Source organism: Haliotis cracherodii, unplaced genomic scaffold (assembly GCF_022045235.1).
Source record: "Haliotis cracherodii isolate W230 unplaced genomic scaffold, xgHalCrac1.p SCAF_6, whole genome shotgun sequence".
Lineage (NCBI taxonomy): Eukaryota > Metazoa > Mollusca > Gastropoda > Lepetellida > Haliotidae > Haliotis > Haliotis cracherodii.
In genome coordinates this window covers 38,641,794-38,669,711 of record NW_027266319.1, presented here as the reverse complement: position 1 = coordinate 38,669,711, position 27,918 = coordinate 38,641,794, and the positions used below count along the sequence as shown (strand labels likewise).

Below are 27,918 nucleotides of genomic sequence, written 5' to 3'. Positions count from 1 at the left end.
TGCTTCCTAATACTTCCTCAAACAAAACTCCAAATAAACTCGTACAACAGCGCCTCCGTGTTCGTTTTATTGTCATAAAATACTTTTACAGTTTTGAATAATAAATCAAGATGAAGTAAATAATAATTACCTCATTATTGTTTGTATGTCCTAATAACTAATCTACCAAGTTCTTGTTACCAGTACTTAAGAGACAATGTTCACGTTTCTCACATCAAAACTCTGTAACTGGTCGTTTCTCAACCCATGCTTTGATTTTAGGGTTGGCACCCACGTTGTCATTGCATTTCTTGACCAGAGGATAGTCTTCCAACTTGACCATTGACTTGACTTTATCACAGAGATCAAACAGACTGACGTCAGCAAGGCTGATCTGAAAACAAATGTTCATAGATTTAATTAAACAAAGTACATCAGAAGCTGTTTTGAGCTATGGTGATATACGGGTAATTCCGCATGCTGATGCGCCGCCTGTATGGTTGCCATCAAGGCATGATCAGTGCTTTCATTTGCTCTTGCATCTGTGAGATATGTACGTTTGTAAGGATTTAGCATTGACATTTAGAAGCAGCTGCATCAATAGTAGTAGGAGTAGTAGTAGTGGTGATAATAGCCATTAGTAGAAGTAATAGTAGTCGGAGTTGTAGTGACGGTAGCTGTAGCAGTAACTGTAGTGATGTCAGCATACACTCTTCAGAAAAGGAAACGCACAGACAGTATGTAGTTCATTGAACCTGACTACCCAAAAAAAACACCCCCAAAACGGTGTATAAATTGAATATACGCTATTGGAAAATGTTGGTGGCCTGATATTCGAAAAACGGTACGTCAAAACCCAGCTATTGTCGATTGTCGAACACCTCTGGGATGAAGTCGATCGACGTGTACGTCAACGTCAGAACACGCCGCAGACTCTCCCACAACTGGCCAACGCGTTATAAGCTGAATGGCGTAGAATTCCGCAGGATAGAATTCGTACACTTATCCAGTCAGTGCCGAGGAGATGCAGAACCGTGATTGCTGTCTGGGCGGTCACACGAGATACGAGTTCAGCGCAACCGTGTGGCCTTATGTGACATGACAATGAACAGTTTTCAATGCCTTTGTACTACGAGAACATGTGACTATCTAGCTCCAAAATTTCATATTTGTATTTATGATATTAAATTAAATGTATCGACTTTATTAGGTACGATAACTTTACTAAAGTCTACCTGCGTGTTTCGTTTTTTGAAGAGGGTACTTCAAAATTAATCAAATATTGAAAGATGTTAAGGAAGGACAGTTGTCAAATGTCAGTTGTCTGTTTGAAATTGAGAAATTTGAGTAAGTGGTCTAAAAATCTTTAACGTTTTCTTATTGCGCAATTGTTTCGAACTGTCTTCTTGGGAATTGCACTGTGCCGAAATATATTTTTTTTAAAACAACGGAGGAGATGCTTTGTAGATGAAACTCGTCTCGTCCTCAAAATGGTGTACTCAAGCCATGGTAAATATTTTGGTTTTGTTACAATTGTGAGATTTGTAAGTTCTGTTTACTAACTGGTATTACCGTGAATTTCAAAGAGAGTTATGTCGCTTACATTCTGCTATTTCGAATAGTGGTCGTCGTGATATTAGCAGCAGCAGCAATAGTAGTAGTTGTTGTCGTAGAAATAGTGATAGTAGTAGTAGTGATAGTAGGCGCAGTAGTAATAGTTGTAAAAGTAGTAGTAGTTGTAGTCTTAGTATTACAGTAGTCGTAGAAGATGTAAAGATAGTTGTGGCAGTAAAGGTAGAAGTAATGTTTTACCTTCTTGCCAACAAAAAGCCCAGTACTGCCATTGTTCTTCAGTAACTTCTCAAACATCCCGAAATACAGCGGTATTTTGACATCCGCTAGCTCCTTCATCAACTCAGCCTGAAAACATATATATAATACTGAATACCCATGACGCCTGTGCACAGAGGGGAAACGTGCGTTATAGAATAACATAGAATAATCTTTTAATCAAGATCTGCAACTCATACTTTCATCACCAGTGACTTTGAATGCCGACCACGACGTCAACGTTTTACTCATTCACTTCCAACCCCATGGGGAGTCAGAAGATCATTGAAGCTCCGCTATATTGGCCCGATTCACAAGCAGCTTCAGATAGAAAGTCAAAATTTTCAATGACATTCAACCAAAATTGTTTCAAAGGTGACTAGCATGCACATGAGTGCTCGAGGAGTGCTCGAGGTTTACCACACTTTGAACAGTATTTCAGCAAGTCCGAATTTTCAAGGAAACATAAAGTTTGACCAAAATTGTTTCAAAAGCGACGAAAGTGTCTTCAATGCACATATATCAGTGAAGTGGCTCGAGTGTGAGTTTGGATTAACTCAGCTTTGAACCGTATGTCAGCTATATCACGGCATTTGAACTGGATGTTGAAGAAAATCCCGTTGTGATCATGTGATGACAGACGAATGAGCAAACGCAGGACGAATTTGGGATTTCAGCGGATCCTGACACGACAAAGAGGCGTCATTCCGGTGAATGGCGGCGACCAGTATACAACACTAAGTTGGATATCACTTAACGTCGGATGTCGATCCAACAAGCCGCAGAGTTTACTTTACCTTTTTAGCTTCGTCTTTCTCTTGAAAACCTTTCAATAAGGCTGTGATGACGTCTTGGATGACACCAAGCACCTGATCCACCGCTAGGGCTTCCAGATCGCCGTTGCCATAGAAACCTGATACGGATGACATTACATGATACACTCCGTGTCAGTACATGTATAACGTGCATCGCGTTACATGTGTCCTCTACCCTGAATCAAATACAGTGAGACCTAGTTATTCCAGACTGTTCATTCACAATGAAAATGTCTGGTTTAACGATATCCGGATGAACGACTTCCCCATACATAGTTCTTTTCCCCTAACTTTTTGTTCATCCCAACAGCAGTCGTACAGAAGACGACGTTTTCTGATTTTCAGAGTTGAGATTCACGGAGTCTGATTGTACTACAGTGGTCAGGACGATAACTCTCTTTACTTAACCGAATGTGACTATCATTATTTGGACAATTACAACAAGAAAAACCAACCCGAAGCTTACTATCATTTGTAGTAAATGTAGGCACGTCAACCAACTGAAGGAAGTCTTTCACCCTCTTCAACCAAATCAAAGTATAGTCAGCTCTTACAGAAAGCATGGGCTTCTGGGGGACCCATTTTGTCGATGAATTCCACTGGACCTGACCCAAATTCTCAACTCACCAAATGTCCTTGCAAGGTATCTGGATATGGCGCTACTCTGGCTAAAGGGTTTCCCATCAATGTCAAGGACGGGCATCTGACCCAGAGGTGTATCTGCAAAATATACTCTGCTATATTTATTTCTGTTTGTATGTCTGTCAAATTAGTACACATGAGCGATATTATATGATTTGTTTTAAAATAATTATAAAGGTTTTCGAACGTGCAAAGTAAAAAATAAATATCCTGACGTCATATATGTATGCATTATATGTATTACATTTACCCAGCTGCGGAAACAGTAAACAGTAAAAATGGCAACCGTACTTTACGTATGTCATTCACTGTGACCTTGACTTAATACGTAGGTCACACTTTCGATCTTGCCCCGCCCATAGAAAGATAAGTATCATATTTCATTGGCGTAAAGTAAATCCTTAGGCACTTAGTAAACTTGTCATGCTTTTTGGCAAATGACAAACCATATGTAAAACAGGAAAATAGGACATAATGTGCTTCCCTGAGATGTCAAATCACAACGGCTGTGGCAGGTGAAATTCAGACAAAACTAAAGAATTTCTGTTTACGAGATGCGGTTTTATGAAACCAATGCAAAAGTGGTATGTGATTTAATAAAAAGTAGGCTTCATTTGACTGAACTCTTGGTCATTGTTCACGATCATGTGTCCGGACTCTCTCAAGAACATCATTCGTACACTCGCAGTTGGAATTTAGAATAGCGACATTGCTGTGCCGTGGTGTACATTGATCACCCCTACTGTAAAATAAACACGCTAGATTGAAACATTTAGATAACAATTTGTTGAAAAATTATATATTAACATTTGTTTTGAGATAGCATTTATTCGTTAGCAGGTGAGTGTTGAGTACCATTGTGGACAAATATTACTTTCCTTATTCATTCAACATGTTCATTTAAGGAAGAGAATTTATGGATGTCACCAGGGGGAACGGGTGGCCCAGTCGTCTAAGGTGCCGCGATTCGCTGTGCAGAGCTGCCTCCCTTGGGCACGCCAGAAACCTATGGTTGTGGGTTCCAATCCCGGTTCGCCCCGATTATGTTTCTAGGTTTAAAGGCAAAATAGTGCATATGTGCATTAATCTTGAACCTTTGAATTAGGCCCTGGAAATATCAGGGGAAAGCTTTTTCATTCTTTTATTGTATTGTGTGGTATTGGATCTAATTTCCGTTCCAAAGACAAAACATCTGCATGACAAACATAGAAAAGGGATCAGTTCAGTATCGCTTGAATGTTATCTCAATCTCAAGCTACACAACAATCGAAGGTAGTGAGTCACGACCAGACTGCCTGTAAAAAGAATTAACTTCTTATAATATTCCAGGATGAACATAGCGCCCATCAGTGGTATATCTGCTGTTCTGTTCTCCAAGACTCAAAGAATTGGAAAAAACAAAATGTCAGTTAGCGATATTTTCAACTCTCTTTTACAATATATCAAGATAAAACTCAAGATAGAATATAATATGCAATGCAGATATTGATCGAAGTAACTTGAAAAATAATATGTAGTTTGAAAAATGATCATCGTTTAAGAATATATGGAAACAAAAGATATGGTTTCTACGGGACAATAAAATGTTCTGAGGCCAAATGTTAATCTAATGATTACTTCATTATAATAATAAGTGCATTTATAATGCGCCAGATTCCATTTACAAAGTGGATGCTCAAAAGCGCTACACTATTATTACCCCGGTCAATGGATCAGTGAGCACTCGATTTTCATTTTCAGCCCCCCGGGGAGTATACAACCCAAGCTGCCTGTGAGGCGCTAGAAGGTTAACAGCCACATTACCATCTCATCCTACCGGGTACCCACTCACTGCTGTGTGAACAGAGGCACATTTCGAACAAAGTCACTTGCCTAAGGAGACACCACATGTGGTACATGTGCTTCAGTGTGGGGCAGGACTTCATTATGACCAAATGAACAATTTATAATCTCACCCTCATGTTCCTATACCCGTTTGCCAAACCATTTTAAGATACTAACTTGGCTTCTCTGCCGGCCAAGTTTCCTGGGTGAACCTGACGTCCTCATACTCCTGTCCCGCCAGTGCAAACAGCAGCCGGGACACCTCGCCAAAAGCCTTTGCGTTGAAGTAGCGAAACCTGTATGTAGGCATGACTGGTGTGTGTGCACGGGTAGAAAACGTCCTCCTTCCTCGACTGCTGGCTTTTACACTGACGCAAAACTGTTGTGATGTGTACCATCCTGTTCACAGAAAGTGCTGTGTCACTATTTTGCAATCGTAGTTTGAATGTACATCACCGAGATATGTTGTTGGGCAAAGTGCAGTTTGTATTAGTAAATGGCAGTTTGTATGTGCTGATATGTTTGTGTTCTTCATTTGAGTGAGTGTGTGACCTAATGGGGAGGTATAAAAAACGGGAAAAACTAACAAAAGTGTTTTTTTCCGCATGCACCCTTATCTGTAGCGAGTCTTATAGTGTATTCGATTTTACGCCAGTTCAACATTATTTGTGTGTGTGTGTGTGTGTGTGTGTGTGTGTGTGTGTGTGTCTGTGTGTGTGTGTGTGTGTGCGTGTGCGTGCGTGTGCGTGCGTGTGTGGCTGATGGTACTAGTCAGGACAAATGCCTGTTTTATAGTGCTAGGCCAATGATATACCATGTCGCAGTTTAACATGAATACCCCACTCAGACACAGTATACAGTATACTCCGAGCCTACCAGTCCTTGTTTTATTTCCTTGATGCCAAGGGCAACAACAAGTAGCATATTTTAACGTCTTTTGATATATCGCTTTTGTTACATCTGTTTGTTTGTTGTTTAACGCCGCACTCAGCAATATCCCAGCTGAATGACGTCGGTCTGTAAATAATCGAGGGTGGACAATGGCCAGTGACTGAAAGTATGAGCCACGATCCACGTCATCGGGTTACAATGCCAATGACGTATTCAGAAACCTGATCTGCTCAAATCCCAGTGAAGTGTAAAGGGGACACGGGTGGCCCAGCCGTCTAAGGCTCTACAATTCGCTGTGCAGAGTTGCGTGGCATAAAAGGTTCAGCTGAAAATCTATTTTTCTTATCGGAATGAGGCTTAATGTTTCCTCTAAAATTACCCAGCCCGGATCGTTTTTGTAATGAAAACACTGTGACACAAAGTTGATGAACTTGAAAAGATGCCAAAATGCATGTCCTGGTCGGTAACTAAATGTGGAAAGATTGCTTACAAATACTTTCTTTCGAACTGAATCTCCAACGAAACCCATACAGTATCGCCTCAATCTTTTTTATTGTAAAAAAAACATTTTACAATATTCTATAATAAATCGGGGATTACATCGTGATGAATACAATTATAGTTACACCTCTGTTGTTTCATATATTGTAAACATTATTCTGACAAGTACTTGCCACTTGTACTTAGAAGAAATATCCATGTGTCTCACATCAGAATGCTGTAACTGGTCGTTTCTTAACCCATGCTTTGATTTTAGGGTTGGCCGCCACGTTGTCACAGCATTTCTTGACTAGAGGGTAGTCTTCCATCTTCAACATTGCCTCTGTGGTTTTGTCACAGATATCAAAGAGACTGACTTCAGCAATACTAATCTGAAAACAAGTGTTCATACATCCACTTAAACACAATGAATTCAAAGATGTTACGGAGTAACTTTGCTCGTTCTTAGCTTGTGTGAAACTCTGAGAAGATTATGATGCTATGCAGATGAAAACTCTGATTCGCGCACGTGCGGGGCATGACCCAGCATCCACAAAATGGTTGCACTCATGGCATAGTAAATGTTTTGATTTGCATGTTCAAATTGTGAGATTTGTAGCAATTGATTCGTTCATTTAGTTCTGTTAACGTACTGGTATTACCACGATTTTCAAAGGGTGAGTTTTATGTGCTGACATTCTGACGTTTCCAGTAGTGGTGGTCGTTATGATAGCAGCCGCGTCAGCAGCACTACTAGTTGTAGAAAGATAGTAGGGGGGTAGCCGTAGTATTAGCAGAAGCAGTAGTAGTAATGATAGTAATAGTCTAGTAATAGAAGCAGTAGTTGTAGATAGGGCAGTAGTAGTATTGATGGTAGAAGGTATAGAAGTAGTAGCCGTTTTAGTAGTGATAGTGGCAGTAGTATTAGTAGTGATAGTGACATTGAAAGTAGCAATAGTAGTCGTCATAACTGGCGAAGTATCAGCAGCAGATGTAGTAGTAGCAGTAGTAGTAATAGAAGAAGTAGCAGTAGTAGAAGTGATAGCGGCAGTAGTAGTAGTAGTAGTAGTAGTAGTGATCATAGTCTTAGTATTAAAGTAGTCGTAGAAGATGTAAAGATAGTTGTGGCAGTAAAGGTAGAAGTGGTGTTTTACCTTCTTGCCAACAAAAAGCCCAGTACTGCCATTGTTCTTCAGTAACTTCTCAAACATCCCGAAATACAGCGGTATTTTCACATGCTTCGCCTCCTTCAGCAACTCAGCCTGAAAGCATTAAGTTGTTACACATAACACCGATGAAGCTCTGCACACAGTAGTGTCACCATATACATATAGAATACTAAATGAGCTACCGTGTAATATCAATTCCATGAAACGAGTGAATAGTTCTGGTATCTGACGAGGTAAAGCTCACACGGGAGTGAGTTTAGTATTTTATTTATTACTCGCCATTTGTTCCTACGTAAAATTCAGCTGAATGACAAAGTATGTCGCCTCCCGCGTTCACATCTGATCATGCGTATGAATACAAAGTCATGTAAATAGGCATCATCAAGTGCAACTATAAGCTAAGAAATTAAGCAATTCCAATGGAGAAAAAACGAACACGCTTATTTTCCACAACAAACGTTTAATGGATTTCGTGCGAAACTGCGGTGACGTTTCGAAATAAATAACTATTTGTCTCAGAATTGATGATTGTACCGGCAAATAATGAGTGTGAGAGACTTACTTGCTGTCACATTGAAGGTTTGGGATGGAGCAGAGGTGGTCGACTGTTGACAAGTCGGAACACAGAGCAGTGATTGGGAAGTGCAAGAATCACTGTGCCCGTTAATCAATTTACTGATATTTTTGTGCTGCTCTTCAGAAGTTTGTGAACAGTTAATTATCTGAGTAGGTGGAACATTCTTCTCAGAAGGAGTTTGGACCAGATACTTTCTGGCAGAATGATTCGTCAGCCGTTTGGTGTTTTCAAGTTTTGCATTTGCTGCGTTTCATTATGGACCCAAGCTTGTTGATGACAGCAGGTTGTCGCTTAAACCAATGATGTGTTAGAGCGGGAGCAATTTAGGAATTTGTTGCCAAGTAAAATGGCGCTTCATTGCCACTGAAAGCATGTACATAGCGCCTGTAAGCAAGGACGGGGCAGTGATCGTCACCTGTTGTCCAGTCTTTTGGCGTGACAGTCCGAACATCTCGGATGTTTACACCAGTGTGTGTTTTGGTTTGACGCTCTGAGAACTGCACGCACCTGATGTAACGTCTCCACAGTGCATATATCTATGAGGAGTGATGCTGCGAAACCCCAAAAAGTTTTGGGTCGTGCCACCAAAGTGTGTTCAAAATGGACTCTGGAGCTTCGAGGCCTGATTCGCCGAATTTCCATAAAGTTGACATATCGTTCTCATTTACGGGCTAAGCACGCTAAGGCACGTTTCCGCGACCTTCTTGTTTTACAATTTTTTGTTTGGTTTTCAGAACCTTCCTTACATGTGCAAACTCTGTATCGTGCATAACTGATTTCCCGTTAAAAAACAACATTCGAGGTGCCTGTCTACACCTGTGGGACGTCACCCTTTTTGACGTTCCAAAATCATTTGCTTAAAAGTTTACTAAGGCCATCGGCCGGAGTAATTTCTTGTTTTCTGAAATCATTCCGCTTGTGCATGAATCTAGTGATGATTTTCATGTCATACGCGGTTTTCCTGGAAGTGTACACATTCTGATTTGTTGCAGTGAAATCTGCAATTTCGGAATCCACACAGTAGGTTGGCGGAACAGGTATTTCATCCCCCTTTAGGGGCACAAGCACAATATAAGCAAAGTCACCTTTAAGTAGTTCGTAGAGATCAAACAAACTGTAGTCAGTGTCAACAAAGGTGGGTGGGGGTGACAAGGCCGACACAGACTCCGGAATGCATTGCATTCGATTGCGAGGTACCTGCCTCATTGAACGATCATCCTGTTTTAACGTGGAACATGCTGTTAGTTCCTATAGGTTAAACAACCGATAGCACCCGTCCCTTCAGCTGACCATCAATTTTGACACAATCATTTACTTTTATAGCTTCAGTTGCCATTGGGGTAGGATCATTTGCTGAACGACAGAATCATCGTGTGCTATATGTATTTTTATTTTTTTGTGTCGTTTATTACTTCTAATTGATAAATATTTTCTTGTCCGTATATTCAGAATATATTACTGATTCGATCTGATATTCATCTGAACAAAAAGTATTTGTAATCACGCCCACATTTTGACGTTACCTTTTGTTAGTCATATGTTGTATCATGTGACCGGCCACAAATTGTTCGTGTGAACATGTTGTTATTAAACAATGTGTACTACAGCTTTATTCAACAGGTGATCTCTTCAAGGATGAGTAATATATCATATCTACGTCACAGAACCTCCGCCGTGTTACGCCATGGAATATTGCTAAACGCTGCGTAAATCACACTCACTCGCTTTTACAGAACCAAGAGTGGAACACGCACTATAGTGTGATCTTTTAATCCTCTCTTACACTCTCAAATCCATCACCAGTGAGGGGTGACGGGTGGCCCAGTCGTCTGTGCAGAATTTCGTCCCTTGGGCACGCCAGAAACCTATGACTGTGGGTTCGAATCCCGGTTCGCCCCGATTATGTTTCTAGGTTTGTCAGCACCATACCCGTGTTCGTGGGTTTCACCGAAGTGGTAAACGTCTGTGACCTGCATCTCTTCGGGCTTTCCTCCCACATTAAGCTGACACGCCGTGGTTTTGATCCTATAATTTATGACTATGAGACATCACACTTTGAATCCTTCACTCACTACCCCCTGGGTATTCCAGGTCAGAATATACCCCCACCATAAGAGTTAAGAGGCAGCTTATATGAGGTGTAAATGAGTGATCTGGCCAGTTGTGTCAACGGCTAGTAACATACGGGCATTGATTGTTGCTCATGCTATCAACCTATGTTTTATTTTGTCGCCAGGATAAAGATGGAATATTGTTGATTGAGGCTTGATATTATAATATCTTTCACTCATTCCAGAGCTACAGATAAGCTGCGTATTTGCGAACAAAATACCCAAAAGCAATATTCAAAACCCAATTACTTTCAATTAATACAGAAACGCATGCATTAAATGAAAAACTCAAATGTATAAAAACAGCAGGCGTAAATACCCAATGAAGCCTATTCAGCATGCATACAACGGACCTAGTTTCCGAAAAACAATTACGAGCTAATTTACTTTCCGAGTCAAACCTATATTTAGAACCGTTATATAAAACATTGCATTTTTTTGTAATCTCAAAATGTTTATTTATCTTTGGAAAAACCTAATAGAGTGATGAATAGATATGTGAAAAAATATTGGTTACCCAAAGAACGATGTAATAACCCAATTAAAATAGAAACCTCCGAGTAAAAACTCAGTTACTCAAATAGTTATCTGGAGCTCTGGTCATTCAGTCATAGATCCATCTTGTGATCAGATTCTGTGTTTAAGATGAGCACTCTAGATCTCTTCCACCCTGAGCATTAAGGGTCCTGCTGTGGCGGGATTCACGAGCAGTTTGAGATTGAACATTAACGTTCGATTCAGATTGTTTTCCATAATTGATTCAAATTGTGACAATCATATCTCAAAGGCCCAGATAAAAGGTTTTAAAGGTTTAAACTTTCTATTAGGTATCTTCCATGCAGCTGCATCAGTAATGCGTTAGGGGTGTGAGTTTGGAAGTACCCTGCACGGGCAGTACTTCGTCTGGTTTAACGATTTCCTGATTAATTGATTTCCCATACGTAGTAATATACCCCTAACTCTATATACATCCCGAGGTCTGACTGTACGACAGTGGACAGGACGATAACTCTCTTTGACTATGACTATTTGGACATTGATAACAGGAAAACCAACACAAAGCTTACTATCATCTGCAGTAAATATACGCACGTCAACCATCTGAAGGAAGTCAGCAGTATTTTACCCCCTTCAACCAAATCACGCGAATCATGACTGCAGTCAGTTCGTACGGAAAGGATGGACTATTGGTGGGCCTTTTTTATCGATAACTTTCAAGGTGACCTGACCCACGTTTTCAACTCACCAAATGTCCTTGCAAGGTATCTGGATATGGCGCTACTCTGGCTAAAGGGTTTCCCATCAATTTCAAGGACGGGAACCTGACCCAAAGGTGTATCTGCAATATACAATTCCTGTAATCTGTACACCAGAAATGGGCTGAATACGTTTTTGTACCCATGTTGGGAAACGAACCCGGGTCTTCGGCGTGACGAGCGAACGCTTTAACACTACGCTATCCCACCACCCTACAAAGGTTTTCGAATGTGCGAAGTAAAAACGGATAGCATGACGTTTTATATGTACATTGCGTCCTGTTTGATATCGTGGAACAATGCCTGACAATATCTAGTGATACTGGTCATCCTGAATGACTATACTAGTAATGAGGAGGAACAGGGAATCAATTTGATGCAAGACGGAAATTTCCTTTTTAGAAGTCCCAAGGAATCGGTACGTACCACTCGCATTTCAGTTGTCATATCATCACATTTGGTGAAATGGGTGTCCATTACAACCTCAGATTAAAAACCAGATTAAAGTACCTTGCCTCAGATAGCATAACGAGGAACCTAATAACATCACCGCAAGTCTAATGACATCATTGCGAGTCTAATGACATCACTGCAGGTCTAACGAAATCACTGTGAATCTAATGACATCACCGCGAGTCTAATAACATAATCGCAAGTATAATGACATCACCACAAGTCTTATGACAGTACTGTGAGTCTAATTATATCACCGCAAGTCTGATGACATCACTGCAGGTCTGACGAAATCACTGTGAGTCTTATTACAATGCTGTGTGTCTAATGACATCACTGTGAGTATAATGACAATACTGCGTGTCTAATGTCATCACTATAAGTCTAATAATATCACTGAGAGTGTAATAACATCACTGAGACTAAAGACATCACTAGTGAGTCTAAAAACATCACTGCGAGTCTAATGACAATATAGCGAGTCTAATGACATACCTGCAAGCCTAATGACAGTACTGTGAATCTAATGACATCACCACAAATCTAATGATATCACTGTGTGCCTAATGATATCACTGCGAGTCTAATGACATCACTGCGAGTTATGATAATTTCGAATACTTTGAAATATGCGTCTTGTATTTTTGTCAGAAATATGAATAAAAGAAAATAATGGCACTACAAAGCTTACAAAGGCAGTGGTCCTTGGAACTCGAAGCTAAGCCTGGATTTTTAACCAGACTGTCAATCAAAAGGAGCTTGCCAGTCCCGTATTCAGCCTAAATGTAGTTGAATTTTAAACCCGCAAATTAAATATATGTTCATGTTCAAATGTGAATAAATGTCTTGATTCGTTGTCCATCCATACTACACTTTTCGACCTTTTCAACCTTTTCAATGTTAAAACTCTGAACAATTTGAGACTGAACAATGCTCCGGCGAGGACTATAATACAGAAGAAGCTTAAATCAAAACTGTTATTTTTGCTCATTATTTTGCATTCATGCATCATCCTGCGTGTACAATATTTCTTTTTGTGTAACAATTTGAATGAGTTATGACATTAATATTTATAACTGAAATACTGTCCAGAGAAGCCTATGTCCAAACTGACTCAATCAGTATATTTATCCAGGATAATGAGTTATGCGTGCAATACTGATACACTTATACACTGTAACTGATTCTACACTGATCTAGATGTATGTGTTTTCTAACACATCAGGGAATAATTGCATAAACCATGTCTACGAATTGTGTTTGTGAAGTACTCGTCTCGATCATGTGAACCAATAAAGAAAATATACACACACACTGTTTAAGTCAGATCGCCTCCGTGGTCTAGTGATAGAGCGTCCGTCCGGAGAGTGGAAGGTCAATGGTTCGATCCCTGACCGCGTTAAGACGTTAAAAGACGGTATATTTTGTCACCCTATCTGTGAAGACGACCCCGTCCTGGACGGCAGGTCAACATCTGAAGTGATCCACAAAATCTACGATATGGCGATGGCCGGGGAATGCCTGAACGTCATATTGATAGTTCTGTAGGCATTTCCCAGTAGAGGGTACATTTCATTATAACATTTTCATCTGATATCCGATCAAAAACGCACCAGGCACAACACGTCTCGTAATAATCTAGCTCTGTTTGAAGCTGATCAAGAAAGGTTTTTGCAACGACTTATGACTATTAATGAAACCTGGGTTCACCACTTCCCACAGGCTGTCCCATCCGCTTTAACCCGTGAAGATCCGGGTTAGAATAGGTCTTCAGCAACCCATGCTTGTAGTAAGAGGCGACTATGCTTGTCGTGAGAGGCGACTAACGAGATTGGGTGGTCAGGCTCGCTGAATTGGTTGATGCATGTCATCGTGTCACAATTGCGTAGATCGATGTTCGTGATGATCACTGGATTCTCTGGTCCAGGGTCGATTATTTACAGACAAATGAAATAATACAAACCTATTTCAAACATCAGCCCTTTGGGTTATTTCCCACGACAGTAAATGTATCAACAATTATAATATAAGTGTTCATACCACCACTGACTTAAATTTAAATACAATCGAACAAATACAAATAGCTATCAAAATAAAAAATAATATGCAATGTCGATGTTGAAAGTAACTTGAAAAAACATGACAGTTTTAAAAATGATCATCGTTTTAGAATATGTGGAAACAAGGGCTAGTGTTTGTAGGGCAAATGTAATTATGAGACGCGAGATGTTTGATAGTGATGGAAATCTAAAAAGCAGTTCATCATGACCAAATGAACAAAATATTATAAGGCCCTCATGTTTCTATACCCGTTTACTTGATATTATATTATTCTTACTTGGCTTCTCCGCGGGCCATGTTTCATATGTGATCCTGACGTCCTACCCCTGTCCTGCCAGTGCAAACAGCAGCCGGGACAGCTCGCCCACGGCCTTGTAGTCGAAGTAGCGAAACCTGTATGTCGGCATGATTGTGATGTGTGCACGGGTAGAATACGTCCTGCTCTCTCTACGGCTGGCCTTGTTCTGTGACCTTCATCGATAAGCTGTTGCATAATATTTGTACGAACATGGTCACATAAAGTGCTGTGTTACCGTTGTGCAGTCGTGGTGTGGATTTTGAGCTGTTTTACCGAGTCAGGTCTAGGCACGTCTTTCTTTGCAGGGTTAAATTTGTGTGTGATGATAGGCGAATATTTTTCATTTGAGTATTTGAATATTTGAGTAAATGGAAGTTTGCAGACGTGAAAAATAACACAAAACGTTTTTACCCTTTGCACCCGTATCTCAGTTCTGTCAAGGAGTTCCAGTTGAGGTAAGATGAAATGGGGTTCAAGGTTATTACAAGTATACAGCAGGTGTATGTGTGTGTGTGTGTTTGTGTGTGAGTTGTTTTTCTGTGTGTGTGTGCGTGCGTGTGTGTGTGTGTGTGTGTGTGTGTGCGTGTGTGTGCGTGTGTGTGCGTGTGTGTGCGTATGTGTGCGTGTGTGTGTGAGATATGTGTCTGCTTGTACTAGTACGAACAAATTCCTATTTTCATAGTGAAAGCCCACTGAGATACCATGTGACAGATTAACATATGTTCCCCAGTCAGATATACTCTGAGCCAACCAATCCTTGTTCTATGCCCTTAATCCCTACCGTCATGCCGGGGGCGAACCACCAACCGTCCACTCTCCAGACAGACGCTCCTTCCAGGAGAACACGGACGTGGTCCATGACGTTTCAGCTTAATGTGGTAGGAAGGTCCGATGTGATGCAGTTTTACGACGTTTACTACTTTGGGAGCTGTTTAATTTAATTAACAATAAAGCATTTTCAATGTAATCACCGAATGCAAACCTTATGCAGTAACATGTGTGACTATATAGCCAGTGTGTAGAACAGACACGGGAGACATAACACAACTTTTGATAACATCCCTGTTGGCTTCCGCTGCATAGGTTTCATCAGCAGCAACATACGAAGTCGACCAGTATTGCTCCTCCGAGATCAAGCTGATACACCGTGATATAACTATACTCACTCCCTCACGGCCACAAATGCTTCATTTCAATCTATGGCTAGAAACTTAAAAACAATGACATTGAAATTGATTCTGTGGAGCAAGTGGCGACACTCAAGAAACAAAAAAAACAATGCTTAATTCATTGTATCTTTTCCTTTATCATTTCAAATCAATTAAAACACAGCAATTGTAGTTTATGCTTTTATTTCAATCTGCACCATTTCAACTATAAGCAGTCACAGAGCATTTTTGGCATTGCTCAAAGAACATTTGTTGTCGACATGATGTGTGCCAGTTAAAAATAATAATATTATAGGTTTCCAGATTTACAGTATATATATAATAATAAACACAGTTGTTCTATTTCCAGGCTTCTTGGCTCTCCCTCACATTGGTGTCTGCGGTCGTTTGGCCAGCCACTGGGCAATTTTCTCGTTAGCCTTGACCTTCTCAAAGTTGGCTTTGACCAATGGGAAGCGTTCTTCCAATCTTTGTTCAACGCCAGCAGCAAACAGGATATCAAATGCAGCCACATCGGCATATCCAAGCTGGAAATATCATTTTAAAGTATTCTCTCTGTATTTTGCGAACGATTTAAGGTTTGTCCTTATAAATTAATCATTGTGATTTGCTTAACATTCATTAAAATTTAATTGCACACAATAACAATATGATCTTCCCGTGATTTAGGGCAATAATACTTTAAAATTAACATGATGGGCAATCTTACATTTTCTCATGCTACACGCACAAAGAAATATTGATGGAACATCTATCATTTTCACAAATGTATATACTACTAAAAAGAAGTAAATGTTCTATGACAAAGTAACTATAGAAATATGAAAGAATCGGGTGTTCTTTAACTTCTTTTGTGTAGTATAAATGAGTGATGTCATGCCAGCTCGTTATGGGAGGAAAGCCCAAATCGACGACGCATGCTTTATACTGTTATCACTTTGGTAAAACCAACGGTTCTGACAATCTGATTATTTAAACTGAAACTTCATTCAGAACCACGTTCAAGGGAAGTTGGGACATCAATATGTAAGTTATCGTTCTTTTGGATTTGGGGGCGCCGCGATTCGCTGTGCAGTGTTGCGTCCCTTGCGCCAGAAACCTATGATTGTGGGTTCGAATCCCGGTTCGCCCCGATTATATTTCTAGGTTTGTCAACACCATAGCCGTGCTCGTGGGTTTCACCGAAATGGTAAACGTCTGAGATTCCTCCCACATTAAGCTGACACGCCGCGATATAACTAGAATACTGTTAAAAGCGGCGTTAAACCCAACTCACTCACTCACTCTATTGGATTTATGGAAATCCCACTTATTTGAGCGGTGTCACTCAGCATGTAATGTTTGTTTATTAACTGCTAAGCAAAAGAAAGTATACATCCATGTTGGATGGTGCCTAAAAAAACAAACAAACAAGAAATGGTTATTCGATGGTGATGGCTGTAATACGAGCATCATAGTTGTGTTTTGAACCTGACGTTTGAAGTGTTTCGGCGACTGTTTTGAGCCTAGTGTCGTTTTGATAACGTTTGTAACCATTTGGTCAAATCCAGTTTTCTCGTTTATGCTTTCTTTTGCCCAACTGTTTATGTCAGATATAATACCTTATCGCCGACATAGTATCCAGTGTTGTTATTTTTCAACACAGTCTCAAGGAAGCCCAGAAACATTGGAATGTTAGTTTCCTCGTTTTCCTTCACAATCTCCGCCTACAAAACAGATATTATGAAATAGATTGATGCTGCAAAAACAAAGCAGATTAAAATACATTAATGGACACATATTTAGGGAATATTGAGACGACCAAGCACTCGGAAAACGTAGAAAGGATTGCCTTCACATAAAATAGGGTTTAACATAGCTCAATGATTACTGCACTCATATAGCGGTGTGTGTACGTGAGTGCGTGCGTGTGTGCGTGCGTGCGTGTGTGTGAGAAAGCCCGGACTAATGCCGGATTCATTGTGTTAACCCACTGTGATACCATACCGCAGTATATTCCGAGCCAACCAGTCCTTGTTTTAAAAACGTGGTCCCGAGCGCAAGGCATGGTAACAACAAGTACCAACTTTCAACGTCTTTTGCTATGACGCAGCCGCGCATCGAACCACCGACCTTCCGCTTTCCGGGCAGGGATCTGGAGGCCACCACTTGCGGAGGTGAGATGAAATAGGGTTTAACGTCGCATTGAAGATTATTGAACTTCCATAGATACCGTGGATGCACATGTGCTTGTACTGTTCTGGACTCATGACGATTTTATAGTGCAAGCCCACCTAGATACCCAGCCCAAGCTTGTCGTAAGAGGCGACTAACGGGATCGGGTGGTCAGACTTGCTGACTTGGTTGATGCATGTCATCGTATCTAAATTGTACAATATCACAATATCAATCACTGAATTTTCTCGACCAGACTCGGTTATTTTACAGACCGCCGTCATTTTTCTGAGATTTTGCGGAGTGCGACGTTTAACAAATAAACAAACACACAAACAGTCAAACAAACAAACAAACTGAGATACCATTCCGCAGTTTAACATGCACTCTCCACTAAAACACACACAAAAAATATACGGACTCCGATCCGACTCCAGTCCTTAATACCGAGCACCAGGTACCATCATCATTTACGTCGTTCGGTATGACATGGCCTTCCGCTCTCCGGACAGACGCTATATCCTTTGACCATCGAGGCGGTCCATATACAGAGGCATATATAATTATGTCTGCATGCACATTTTACTTTTCAAACCGATCAAAACCCACTCACTCAACATGTATACTTTGTGTTGTTGCATGGAGAGTTAAGACATATAATATATTGCTAAGTCACCTTTCTTCCTTCGTCCTTCTCCATGAAACCTCGAACCAAGGCTGTAAGTATGTCCCCGACAATCCCAAGGACTTGGTCAACTTCTAGTACTTCAACCTCAGTGCTGCCATGAAAACCTGGTTAATAAAAAAGATAACACATTGATCGGTAAGATCACGTATTGTGTCCAGGTCGTCTAGTTAACACTGAAGAGCTGCGTGCCAGGGGTGCCCCAGAAACCTATGGTCGTGGGCTCAAATGTCATTTGTTCCCTGATGTTTCACAGTTCATATCCAATAACCATCACAGTTCATACCCACTAGCAGTGAGTGGGTTAAACGTTGACGTCGCATCGGCATTGTTTCAGCCATGAATTGTCCCAGTTAATCTCCATGAACCATCGTTGTTCATACCAGCGAACCCTTACAGATCAACTAACCAAAAAAGGGAGCCGTGCCCTGTAACACAACTGACTAGTTATTCCTGAAAGATAGAGCCTACACCACTCACCAAACCGCTTGGCCAGGAAACTGGCGATAGCCATGCTCTGCCCATACTGTTTCCCATCTACCTCCAACACCGGAACTCTGCCGAAGATGTACTCTGGAATTTAATTAAAAAAATCTACATTCCAAGGAAATTGTCATTTGATTATTTGCATTCCATTCCTATCTTTGCTCGTACATAAAACATGTCGACACCTCGTATCAAAGGATGTTATTTTATACTCTACAACTACCAATTTAAATTTAATTAAAACTACGTTCGCATGGGTCAAAGTGGAAACTCGTCTACGTATTATGAATTATGGTAATAAGGGAGTGTTATATTAGTGTACCTATAAAACATAAAACTGGTGTTCGAATGAGTTGAATCAAACAGGCTATGACTGCCAACTGTCCTAATCCGCCTTTAAGTTAGCAACTATATTATCAGTATTTACTAGAACATGTTTTTTTAATCACGGCAACCCTCATCACTGAACATTAAATAGGGTACACACTACACCTGGTACCAGTCCTTCCTATATTTCTAGTTCTTCCTAGTGGGTTAACTACTGAACTGACTCTTGCCGAAATTTGAGTTTGGCCCCTTTATTGGTGCATCTCCTTTTACGACGAAAATTGGTTATTTAGGGCCTATTCTGAACTGGAATTCCGCCGCAGTGCACCACATAGATGTGCAAGTTTTGTTCTTTCAGGGGTACGATCAGGGAGGCCACACGTTGTAATCTGTCGGTCCTCGTTCGTCGTCTCCTACCACAAGCAAGAACAAGGACCTATTTTGCCCCGGTTCCCCCCGAGGGAATTTATGGCGTGAACCCTATTCACTCACACCCACCCACCCACCACTGACTCCTTCACCCATCCCTCAACCACTCTACCACCCACCAACTACTCACTGTCTTTCTCTGCTGGCCAGTCTTCCATCTTGATTCTGACGTCTTCATATTCCTGTCCCGCCAGAGCGAAGAGCAAACGAGACAGTTCCCCTCGTCCTCGGAAATCCAAATAAATCAGCTTGTATTGAGGCATGTTTCCGACCAGCCCTTACGACATCCAAGACTAATCTCATCTGACTCAGTGCAACGTTGCTGTATTACAACGGGCGACAAGTCAAGGTCGACAAAGTGTGCTGGAGTGGGAAGAGATTAATCTCTCCTGTTCACAAACTACTCTGTCAAGGTCATGCATTATCATATGGCAAATGCCAGCACGTATTCGGGACAGTTTTACATGTCTACGCATGATAGTAGCTCTACATCAGACCTGTCAATGAGAGCAAAATATGGGACGGCTCACACTTGCTTTTTTAGGCACATTGTGTAGATGGGGGTGTTGCCGGAATCCGGAATCACCAGCCCCCCAAAAAGCCAAGTCGGTTCCTTCTGCTGGAAAGGTGATGGCTTCAGTCTTTTGGGATTCCAATTGTATTCTGCTGATTGACTATCTTAAAAAAGGTCAGACTATCAATGGAAGATATTATGCTGACGTACTGAGCCATTTGCGTGAAGCTATCACAGCTAAGCGATGGGGAATGCTCACTAAAGGAGTCCTGTTCCACCAAGACAATGCTCCTGTTCACAAATCGGTGGTTGCCATGTCAGCGATCCATGATTGTGGCTTCGAACTCATTGACCATCCCCCTTATTCACCCGATTTGGCCCCGTCAGACTTCCACCTGTTTCCCAAAATGAAAAAGGAACTAGCCGGTCGCCATTTTCCTTGTAATGATGACGTCATTTCCCCTTTGACTGACTTTTTTAGGGTGGCTGAAGAAAATTTCTTCTTCTTGACCGGCATCCAGGCCTTTGCAACATCGCTGGCAAAAGTGTGTAAATCTGGAAGGGGACTATGTGGAGAAATAAATGAAAAAAATCGACTTGGTACGGGTCTTTCACAGTAAGGCTTAGAACTTTTCAGCCAGCCCTCGTATTTAAAAATGCTGCAATGCAGACTGGTCAAAATGAGATTTGGCATCAATTAAAAGGAGGGGAATGATGAACGTACTTGTATATGCCTATTTCCAGTTTACGTCTTGTCCTTGTAAATATATCAAGTCCACGAATCAATTCTTGTTTTGTTTCCAAACTACAGGTCTATAATATTGTACGTGGCATATACAATGTCGGGTAAATGTAACACACTGTCTTATGTTACATCGAGTTTTTGTCTGTATAGTTATGCATTACAGAGGTACATGGGCATATTTCTTGATATCAATGTATCAGAACTTACAAACACTGAAATATGTCGATGGAGTTTGACAGGAGTGGATAGAACTTTTGACCCCAGGAGTGATAACTCACCCTTTGAATGACATGGTTATACACTTGTTACAACTGCTGCTCAATAAACCGTGTTTGCGTTTATATTTAAGTTGGTATTTCCGCTATCCAAAGTTTTGTTTGTTTGTTCGTTTGTTGTTTTACGCCGCACTCAGCAATATTCCAGCTACATGACGGCCTATCCAAAGTGTGCTGTGAGGCCATCTTATCGTCATATAAGACATTGATAGTCATTTTGGAGACATTAATGCGAACTAAGACCACTCGCAATTTTTGGCATTGAATTCACGCTCGCGTTAATTTCAAGATTTAAAGCATATTTTTGGGTGTACATGGTATATACTTAATTGTAAACTGAGATTAGAAAGCACACACAAGCAGAAAATTATACTCAACAGTTAAGGTTTCAAGGTTACTCAGTGTATGGATTCTCCTATTCCTTGGAACATTTGTTTTTCGTCCACCTTCAGTTAAGACTTCATGAGAGGACACAGCGACATTTCAATAGCGCATGTCCTTTTTTAACATTGATATGAAACTGATACTGAGACCGAATCTTTTGTTCAAATAATGTTACATCTATCGCTTCGATTATATTCCTATGTTATAACATAGAAACAGGTATACTGTATTTGTATAGCAACAAACGCTGACGACCAGGGACATTGCCAGACTTGTTCATGTATACGCCACCGGTATATCTTACAAGAATATGCAAAGTCTGGTTTGTTATACCTGAACTTATGTATACTCTTTGAGAAAGTAGGGGTTAGTCGGAAATAACTCATAATTTGTCATATTAGTTTCTAGTAACGAATTGGGAACACATTACAAACGGTAATGAAGTATGAAAGTAGATGTTATAAGTCTGGATGTTAGTCTCCGAATGGCGATTTGAGGGAATTTTTCCCACTCCTCTTGCAGAGCCTGGCCAAGTTCAGCCAACGTGGTCGGCGGCCTGTGACGTTGCGCGCACGTCTCCCTATCATGTCCTGGACGTGTTCAATGATGGGGAAGTCTGGGCTCATTGCTGGCCACGGCATTCTAAGTATGTTGTGCTGCTTGAGGTGAGTATTGGCGCTTCGTGTATGGTGAGCACGGGCGTTGTCGTCCTGAAAGACAAGAACAATCGATCCTGTACTCTTGTTGATCTAGGACGCCTTGGATGGAGTCGAACGTCTATATATTGGATTTGTTGCTACTTGCTCCATAGTCTGCTAATCACGGACTGTGAAACATGGACCGTATTGGCCATTGTATGCTGACTTCTGCCAGTTTCCAGGATGCAAATAGCCCATTAACGCTGCGCCATGCAGACGCCGCATCTCTAGTTCGTACACCAACAATGAATGAAATCAAGGACATCACACCTGTTTAATAGGCAGAATCAATAAAACTAACAGAAGTAATGGTCCACCGAGATTAAACGAATAATTCAGTCTGGTATGATCTACATTGATCTGAATATTTCACAGTCTGGTATGATCTTACATTGATCTCAATACTTCACTGTCTGGTATGATCTACTGGACTTAAATACTTCACTGACTGGTATGATCTCCTTTGACCTGAATACTTAACAGTTCGGTATGATCCACTTTGACCTAAATACTTAACAGCCTGCTATGATCTACATTGATCTGAATACTTCACAGCCTGCTATGACCTACATTGATCTGAATACTTAACAGCCTGCTATGATCTACATTGGTCTGAATACTTAACAGCCTGCTATGATCTACATTGATCTGAATACTTCACAGTCTGGTATGATCCACTTTGACCTAAATACTTAACAGCCTGCTATGATCTACATTGATCTGAATACTTAACAGTCTGGTACGATCTATCCAGACCTAAATTCGTCACTGTCTGGTATGATCTACCTAGACCTGAATACTTCACAGTCTGGTATGATCTACCCAGACATAAATACTTCACAATCTGGTATGATCTACTTTGACTTAAATACTTCACTGTCTGATATGATTTACCTAGACCTGAATACTTCACAGTTTGGTATCTGTATCACTTCGGGCTTTCCTCCCACATTAAGCTGACACACCGTGATATAACTGGAATACTGTTAAAAAAGGCGTTAAACCCAACTCACTCACTCACTCACAGTTTTGTATGATCTACCAAGACATAAATATTTCACAATATGGTATGATCTACTTTGACTTAAATACTTCACTGTCTGGTATTAGCTACTGGACTTACATACTTCACGGTCTGGTATGATCTACCCTGACATAAATACTTCACAATCTGGTATGATCTACTTTGACTTAAATACTTCACTGTCGGGTATGATCTACTGGACTTACACTCTTCACACTTTGGTATGATCTACCTAGGCATGAATACTTCACTGTCGAGTATGATCTACTGGACTTACATACTTCACACTTTGGTATGATCTACCTAGACATGAATACTTTACTGTCGAGTATGATCTACTGGACTTACATACTTCACACTTTGGTATGATCTACCTAGACATGAATACTTCACTGTCGGGTATGGTCTACTTCGATGTAACTACTGCATAGTCTGGTATAATCAACGTGAAGGTTTTTATTGCATCTACCAGGACTAAGAGGCATCACAGTTTTGTAATGATATACATGTATTTTCAATTCCTATGAATACGGATTACAAAGTTTGACTCTGGTACGCATTGCCACATCCACCCGACATCTTTAGGAAGCTGGTGTCATACATTGGTAAGGAGTAAGGTAAGGCGTTGTGGTACCTAGTTTGATGGGAACCTCAATGTGACGTTTACAATCCTTTTCTGACCATCTTTATACATGAGAGTGTGTAAACTATGGTGGCCGAGAGGGGACATCGCTTTCTCGCTCTATCGCTTTCTCGCTTTCTCGCTCTATCGCTTTATCGCTTTATCGCTCTATCGCTTTCTCGCTTTATCGCTTTATCGCTTTCTCGCGGTTGAGCAGTATCCCCTCTTGACCGCTACAGAGGCCGCATGTGATATCTGCTGCAATTGGGAGGTAATGTTGAACTTTTCTCACTATTTACTTAAAACATAATTTAACTGTACAGACGTAGGTGATTTTAAAACGATCCACCGATTTTTGCGTAAAATGTAATTGATTTATTTATGGCCCTATTCAGTTGTATGTGACCATCACGCCGAAAGCGCGTGGCAGATCATGGCAATACGCTTTAAATAAATCAGGTTAAAATCTAAATATATACTTTTCAAAAAGAAGTTAAGAAGACTATGGTTAATTAGTCATGGCTGATCGTTTTGCAAAAATACAATCTTATAATTGTGGGTGTTCTATAACTTGTTTTCGGTAGTATATGATTTACAGTGTGTCATAATGTTGTCCGTAAATGTTCTTTTTGACATTTGATGTATGTTTAACTTGAATTGTGTTTCTTGTCTTGTGCAAATCTACAAATATATGTACTTACATATAGTAATTTGATAAACACCTCTGTGAGTGAGTGAGTGAGAATGGTTTCACGTCGCTTTTAATAATAATCCAGTTATATCACGGGTAACACCAGAAATGGGCTTCACACATTGTACCCATGTGGGCAATCGAACTGGGTCTTCGGCTTGACGATCGAACGCTGTAACCACTAGGCTATCCCACTGCCCCCATCGCTGTGGCGTTACCACAGTTGATTTGTGTACTTGTGTAAACTACACATATGGAGAGACATAATTAGTGTGGCCACATAGTTAAGGTTGATAACAATATGAAATGCATTACTATGATTATCTATAACATATATTAAATCAGCTATCATTGTGATATGTTATGTATATCTTAAGTATAGTTTTGTCAAAATTATGTATGTGTGTGTGTGTGTGTGTGTGTGTGTGTGTGTGTGTGTGTGTGTGTGTGTGTGTGTGTGTGTGTGTGTGTTTCCGACTCATTGTCTGTGTAAAAAGGTAGTAGATAACAACATAACTCATATCAGAACGCACAATTGTTAACCATACAGTTTAAATGGATACAGAATTGCTATATGTTCCTGCCTGAGCCTATACTATAATTGGATATCTAGTCTCTCCTTGCGGGAAAATTAAACTTTATTTTACAAGCACTTTAGCATTAAATTTAATTCCCGAAGACAGTTTGATCGAAAGTCATTATAAGAAACGAGTTGTTTAAAAAAAATATTTACAACGCATTTCATTTCTATTGTCCAAGGAATGGGGTTACGGGCTAATGACGCTCTCGAAAGTCGTATATGTGACTTAAGGTAGAGACATATATCTAATTCATCTGTATTTTGTAAGGGAAACATAACTGTGTACATGTATGCATAATGTACATGCAACTTAATGAACATAATTGTGATCCCGAAATCGGACGAGCACATATTCGGCTTCAATTCCAAATCTAATTACCGAACAAAATAATTCTTTGGACGCAACAATACAAACTGGCTAATAAAACTGACATATATGATCTCCTTTTATCAGTTTTAAGTTTGATGGAGGAATGGGGGGCGGAACAAAATGAAAATATAAACAGTGACTATCTGTATTCTTTGAATCTTGCTTATTTATTACACTACAAGAAAATATGCAAGCTAAACGAGAAAAAATTACGTGTGTATTTTGTAACATATTTATCTACTGCAAGATGTTTAAAAATATAATCATAAGAGGCAAAATAGCGGTGAGAATTACAGGATCACTAAATATCAGCAAAAACCGTTTTAATGTACGGCATTATGGGAAATATCTCTCTATCGCTTTCTTGCGGTTTAGCAATATTCCCTCTTGTGGGTTTTAATCATAAAAGAGAGCTGAGATTTTTCCAGTCGCATTTCAAATTATACATATGGACGGAATGTTGAAATTTTCTCACTATCTACTGAAATATAATTTAACAGTACAGACATATGTGTTTTTATAACAATCCACGTATTTCTGCGTAAAAAAGAATTTGATTGATTTATGACCCTATTTAGCTATTGGATCCCCCGCCCCCAGGCCAAGTTATCAAAACAAATAGCAAATAACACCGCTCAATAGCGCTGAGTAGTACGTACTTCCTAAAAAGCAATAGTGTTTTCCTAAAAACAACGCTTATATCAACGTTTATTCTGTTTGCGGAGTAGATGTCATCAAAGTGGAAGTCCTCACCCAAGCAATGGTTAATACTACCGGATGTCCTAGTTTTTGGATGACATATTGTTCTCAGTAACCGTAATGTGGAAATAGATATTTGATTGGTTTTATATTCAAGTTGGTATTTCCGCTATTCAAAGTGTTCAGTGAGGCCGTCTTATCAACAGTCATTTCTGAGACATAAATGCAAAGTATAATTACCTTATTCGAAAGTAATAAGCGCCCCGATCTAATCAACGCTATTTTTGCTAAAATATTGGCTAGTGAACAATCCCAATTAGCACCCCTTGCGATTGATTAATCTACACCAGACTTATTTATTCGCGTATAATACGCACTCGTGCGTTATATGCACACTTAATTATTGGCAATTAAATTCGGGAAAAATATATCTGTCGTGTATCAACATTTCAGGCTGTCAGCATAAACCACGAAATTTATCTTTCAACTCAACTTTTTTTTTCGCCAAAATATTATTCTTGAGAGCGCCCTGGGCACTTATTACGTCGAATACGGTAATTATGTCTACGCTATTTATTTTTCATTTATAATTAACATTAATTTCAAGATTTACAGCACATACTATTCAAAAGAAGTTAAAGAACACCCGATTCCTTCATATGACTATGGTTAGTCATTAGAAGAAGCAATAGGGCGAGAAAGCGATAGAGCGATAAAGCGAGAAAGCGATAAAGCGAGAAAGCGAGAAAGCGATAGAGCGAGAAAGCGAGAAAGCGATAAAGCGATAGAGCGAGAAAGCGATAAAGCGAGAAAGCGATGTCCCCTCTCGGCCACCATAGTAAACGGGTAGAAAGCGTCCTCCTCCTTCACCTGCTCGCTGTGTCCTATGTTGGGTGTTGATATGGTTCGCCTCGTGTCTTCACTTTGTGTTGTTGCCATACTTGTATTTGTGCCTACATTGTGTGTTGCTATAGTTGTAGATGTGCCTACACTGTGTGTTGCTATCGTTGTAGATGTTCCTACATTGTGTCTTGCCGTCGTTGGCCCCGTGCCTACATTGTGTGTCACCTTGGCTGACAATGTGTCAACATTGTGTGTTGACATGGTTGGCCCCGTGCCTACATTGCGTGTTCATCGACGTCAAAAAGCTGTAACATTGCGTGTTCACCGACGTCAAAAAGCTGTATCATTGCGTGTTCACCGACGTCAAAAAGCTGTAACATTGCGTGTTCATCGACGTCAAAAAGCTGTAACATTGCGTGTTCACCGACGTCAAAAAGCTGTAACATTGCGTGTTCCCTTCGTTTTCCTCGTGTCTTCATTCAGCTCATCGAAACTTATGTGAGATAAGCAAGTTAACTAAGGTGTGTTCCGATCGATTTCTCAGCAGGGTACTGGTGGGTTACATGGAAAATAACTTCACCAATAAGAAACTAGTATTTTAAGACGAGATAATGTGTTCTGCAACAGACGGACCCTAGGGTTGAAGAGCGAAACCTGTCTGTCGGCATGATTGTGGGTGCACGGACAGAATGTGTCCTCCTCCCAAAATTTCTTGTATCATTTCATAAAAATATAGAACAACACAGTTGCACTTCATACTTTTATTCCAATTTCAAACGTTCCAACTTTAAGCTGGAACTACAGAGCTCCTTTCTCTTTGATCATACAAATACATGT

The 27,918-nt window shown here is 40.3% G+C and overlaps 1 pseudogene; it reads right to left on the bottom strand.

Annotated features, from left to right (window-relative positions):
• Positions 1 to 34: 34 nt before the first annotated feature.
• On the bottom strand, positions 35 to 19,994 carry LOC139446425 (uncharacterized; annotated as a pseudogene).
• Positions 19,995 to 27,918: the final 7,924 nt, after the last annotated feature.